The following is a 6,000-nucleotide window of genomic DNA, read 5'->3' on the forward strand; positions in this document are numbered from 1 at the left end:
CAGCGTATAATAATATACCTAATGATTTACGTCAGCTTTCCACTTTACCAGTTTTTAAAGGGACCGTGCAGTTTTGGTTGAGACCTAATTTCAGGTTTCTAACATTTTCTGGTGAGATAATGAGAAACTTCTTATGAAATATGAAAGAGCATGTAATTCTATGAGGAATTCAGTGTTTATTTGATGAAAATTGGTTTTGGAATGGCTGATATATCCAAAAAGGAGCGATTCTAATAAATTATGGGACCCACACTTTATTACGATCTCTTAGTCTTTTGTTTTTGGATGTTTCAGTCATTTCAAACCAGATTTTTATCAATTAAACTTTGAATTCCTCCTTAAATGGTAGGTTCTGTACTATATAATAAGTGTTTTCTTGGTATCTCGCAAAAAATTAAAAGCCAAATTCTCATCTCCACCAATACTGTACCATCCTTTAAGTTCAATTTAGACAGAACCGAAATCCTTTCCACTTGATTTTTATGCCTCCGCCACGAAGTGGTGCCGGAGGCATTATGTTTTCGGGTTGTCCGTCCGTACGTCTGTCCGCATTCGTTTACGCGATAACTTGAGTAATATTGACTGGAATTTTAGCAAACTTGGTCCAAGTATAAAGTATGATAGGGCAATTACTTGATTAGATTTTGAGTGAAATCGGCCAGAGGCCAAAGGTCAAAGGTCAAGGTCAAATCATGAAATTGTATCCGTTTACGCGATAACTCAAGACTGGATCGAGCAAATTTCACCAAACTTTGTCTGAGGATGATGCATGATGGGACAATTACTTGATTAGTTTTTTAGTGAAATCGGACAGAGGTCAAAGGTCAAAGATCAAGGTCAAATCCTAAAATTTATCTGTTTACGTGATAACTCAAAACTGGATATAGCAGCATTCGCCAAACTTGGTCCAAGGATGTTGTATGATGGGGCAATTAGTTGAGTAGATTTTAGTGACATTGGCAAAAGGTCAAAGGTCAAAAGGTCAAGGTCAAATGCTAAAAATGTTGCTATTTCCCCCATATCTATGCAATGCCGTAAGGTATTTTCTTGAAACTTAGTGTAGACAGGTAATACTGCGTAAAGATTCTCCAGAGAGTTTCATGTCATAAGGTCAAAGGTCAAAAGGTCAAAGGTTAGGTGAAAATGTTGCAATATCACTTTTCTCACAAATAGTTCAGTGTATCTTCATGGAACATGGTACATACGCATGTACTGACTGGCAGGGATTATCTAGGGAATTTAGGGGTCATGAGTCAATAGTCAGGGGTCAAAGGTCAAGGTCAACTCCTCAAAATTTTGCTGTTTCCCTCATACACTACTATATGCAATGCTTGCATTATCAGTTTTAAAACTGAATATATACATGTATTACCTAATGGAGATTCTCTGGGAAATTTCCAGCCAGAAGGTCAAAGGTCAAAGGTTAAGGGTCAAAGGCCAGGTTAAAAAAAAAATCTATTTTGTATTGTGATTACACTCTTTCTTCATACCTTGAAAATTACTCAATGCATAAACTTTTAAAAGGGTCGGTCAGAAGTCACGTAAAAATTCTCAATTCCCCAAATATGTGTACCTGCACTCTTAGACAATTATAGCAAACCCAGTTCAAGGAAAGTGAACATTCAATATATTTCTGACAAACCTGTCATTTCAATATTTTGCCAATTATGTGAAACTGTCATCACACATTGTGAAGACATTGTACTATACACCTATTGGGAGAATCATGCATTATGGCGGAGGCATCAGTCGCCATAGCGACATTTCTAGTTTTTTTTTTTTTTTTTTTTTTTTTTTATGCTCCAAACCTATGAACAATATGTAATAATATGGTATATGTGTAGTCACAATGTAGTAATGTGTGTACGGTTCTATTTGTGATTGTGTTATATTTTATTCCATTATCACTCCCTGATTGTGTCAATTTTTTGTGAACAGGGCCCCATGGAAGACCAGAAGTGACTATCATTGTCACTACTCAAAATTTGCTATCCGCCGTATGTTTTTCTTTTCTTGACCTTTATGTATGGAATGTGGTGATTTAAATAAACCGAAATAAAACTAACAAACAAAACACTCCATTCTTCATCCCCTATAGTTTCTAGCGCACATTGTGCAACACACACAAAACAACAACAACAACAACAACAATAGATCGCCACAAACTGTACTCTTGTTCATGAGGTAGTCGTAAACAGGTACGCCTAAAAAAAAAAAAAAAAAAAAAAAAAAATGTTACAATTATCATTCTCCAGATTCACGTAACGCATCGAAATGTGATCATCCTGGTAAAGTATCGCACGGAAAATGGGATTCAGACAGCGTGCGGCTTAGATCCATAGTAGCTCTGGTGTGTGATGAAGGTTACCGCGTCAATGGTAGTGCGACGTTGCTTTGTATGACATCATCAGACTATGGTCAATCAACACACGCGCCAGTTTGGAACGCATCAACCCCATCTTGCGAAAAAGACAAAGGTAAAATCTGAGAAGATAATAGTCACTACGGCTACTGTAACATCAGATGAGCTTCCAATTTACAATCATATTTGTTTCATAATAATGTTCGCGAGTCCCTAGCTTTATATTCACTGAGTTACATGCACTTTCGCTTTATTCAAATCGCAAGCACCGGATAGACTCCGGTGATGGATGCAAACCGTGCAATTAAAAGCCAAAGGTACGTTAAAAGTACGTTATTTCATACTGTGGTTTTAAAGTATCTCGCAAAAAGTTAACACCCGAATCCTCATCTCAACCGATACTATTACCATTATTTAACTGGGAATACACGGGAGATTGGTCAGCTGATATTCATGAAGAATACTGTGATAGCTTCACTCTTATGCACAATCTAGAATTATGAAATTAGCCTATCAATCAATATAGCTTACATACTTTCCTATTCCCCGACAGCCTCTACTTTTTCATTGCTGGTTTTGTCGGCAGCTTTTTCTGCGGCCTTCATCACACTGCTTTGTCTCATCACTACGGTCTGTTATTTGAATAAGAAGAAGAAAAGGTTAGTTTGTGAAACCGATTTCAAGTGGTTTATTTTATCGTTATGGTCTCATATCTTGCAGTGTCAACAAGTAGGAGAGAACCAGTATTCTCTTTAACAGGGAGAGTGCTATAAGGACTGTCGTCGTTGTTTTAGTTCGCATTTATGGCTAAGAAAAATTAAACAAAAATATCCAAATAACAAAGGAGAAATATAGACATGCATTCTTTGCTGTAACATAATCATTGTAAAGCTTTTAAGGTTGCATGAATGAAGAAAAAACCAATACATGAACATTTGATTCAAGGAGGAAGGAGATTGAAAGTAATGCTTCTAGAGAGGTTTAATAAACATTGCGTGCAGAAGGCAAAGTGGCGAGAGAGACAGAGGAAGAGAAATATAGAGAGAGATGTTCACATTTATCAGTTCAAATGTGAACATGTAAATTACGCTTCCAATAGGGAGGATAGATTTTTTTTTTCGTCCAACTATTAACATGGTTGAAAAATTACTGCAGTGTAGTGTTCGTTGCGAGCAATTAATCACAAATTGTGCCCGTCCTTGATCTATTTGTTTCACTGAGATCCCGCATATTTGCCACTTAAAGCTTATCCTTGTTGATACTAAAAATATTGTACGTGTGTTTTAATGAATCATTACCAAAGTTGCACTCTTTTTCGTCTTAATATTTGCATGTGATTATATTGTGCATGTTATTCAGGATAGATTTGTTACAATATCCAGTTTGATTTCATGGGAGAGTATATAATTATATTTGAGCTGATAAGCAGAACTGTTTCGTCTTACTGCAGATACACACGAAGTCGACATCGGAATCAAACAGAGGACGATTACATGCAATCTCCAGTTCCTGGTAGTCTGGCAACCAATGATGCTTACCCAATGAACACATTGGTCCCGACAGACAACAATTCTACCAGCTTAGCGGGACGCCCCGTTCTTCCAGTCCCACCAGTCCCCGAATACCCCGCAAGTGGACGAGAGCTCTCGTTTCATCTCTACCAAGATACGGAGGAGATACTCAGAAATGTTGGGGAGAGACACCAAACGTCGGAGGGCGCCTTTTCAGAAGACATGTTCGGGGATCATAGTTTGGCCGCGGAACGGTTCAAATCTACGGACAAGCACTTACATGTAGCGCAGTGCTCGCTTGGATTATTACATCAGGATACTTCTAACAACGAGGATTATGGATACCATGAATTCGTCTCCAGTGAATTCGGCGGCGTAACAGCTTACGGAGGTACTGCGATGAATCAGGCTCATCTGTTTGATCCGACTGTCTACAACTCGCTGGATGATCTTGCACGGGGTCCAGTTGTCGGTTGTAAGGCGACGAAACCCCCAAAGGCTAAATGCGCACAGAGCACCAGCTCTTCGTGGGCCAAGGACAGAACAGACGGAGCAAAATTATCAAGACTCCCGGTCAAAGAACGTTCTGTGAAACGTCTTAAACGGAGCACTACACCCGGTGAAATTGAAAGCGACAGCACCGGCGCAGTGAGCCAACCAACCGGCGAATGGAAGCTGCAAGTTGATAACCGGTGCCACCCTATTCCCGACCATATTCTAGAGGAAGAGTCGTCGAACTTGCCCTTTGCCATAGGTCACCGCCCTTTGGCGCCCGAGGAAGTCTTATACTATCAAATGGGAAAAAGGGATCCTGACGACACTACCACAAGTCAGGTACCACGGACCCCTTCAGTATTCGACTCAGCTGACTATAGCCTGTTAAATCCGGACCTCTGTCAGGCCTACTATCCCGATCAAGAATATCAGACAAAAGGAGACCAAAAGTCCCGCGACAAATGTGACGAAGACCAAGGCGAAATGGCGATAAATTCAGGCAGGTATGAGGAACTGTATGCTACGGTCGATAAGCAGAGAGATGGACTGTATGCTACAGCCGACTTGGATGATTATAGCCCATTGAATCCTGATGGCCAAAACTGTCAGACGTACTATCCCGACTCAAATTATCAGACAAGAGGAGGCCAAAGATCCGACAATTGTGATGAAGACCAGGGGGAAATGGCGGTAAAGTCAGGCAGGTGTGAGGACCTGTATGCTACAGCCGACATGGATGATTATAGCCCGTTGAATCCTGATGGCCAAAACTGTCAGACGTACTATCCCGACTCAAATTATCAGACAAGAGGAGGTGAAAGATCCGACCACAATTGTGATGAAGACCAGGGGGAAATGGGGATAAAATCAGGTAGGTGTGAGGAACTGTATGCTACAGCCGACATGGATGATTATAGCCCGTTGAATCATGATGGCCAAAACTGTCAGACGTACTATCCCGACTCAAATTATCAGACAAGAGGAGGTCAAAGATCCGACCACAATTGTGATGAAAACCAGGGGGAAATGGCGGTAAATTCAGGCAGGTGTGTTGAAATGTATGCTACAGTCGATAAGCAGAGAGATGGACTGTATGCTACGGATGACTATAGTCTGTTGAATCCTCGCCAGGATTGTCAGGCGTACTATCCCGACTCAAAATATCAGACAAGGGAGGGCCAAAGATCCGACGAGAACTGTGATGATGACCAGGGAGAAATGGCGGTAAATTCAGGCAAGTGTGAGGAAATGTATGCTACAGTCGATAAGCAGAGAGATGGACTGTATGCTACAGCCAATTCGGATGACTATAGTCTGTTGAATCCTCGCCAAGATTGTCAGGTCTACTATCCTAACCCAGAATATCAGGCAAGACGGAACGACAGATATGACCTGGAAGACCATGAAAAAATGGCGGTAAATATAGGCATTTGTGAGGAACTGTATGCCACAGTTGATAAACAGAGAGATGGACGTACAAACGGAGACGGAAGTGTTGCCTCGCACCAAGGCATCACAGATAATAGAATCAGCGCCGAGAAGTCAACTTTAGAACTCTACGCAACGGTAGATAAGACAGGAGGAAAGTTCCCAGAGAAGACCTGTGCTGTGTCCGCAAGTAGTTGCGAGGAA

This window comes from Diadema setosum, chromosome 22 (assembly GCF_964275005.1).
Source record: "Diadema setosum chromosome 22, eeDiaSeto1, whole genome shotgun sequence".
NCBI classification, from domain to species: Eukaryota; Metazoa; Echinodermata; class Echinoidea; order Diadematoida; family Diadematidae; genus Diadema; species Diadema setosum.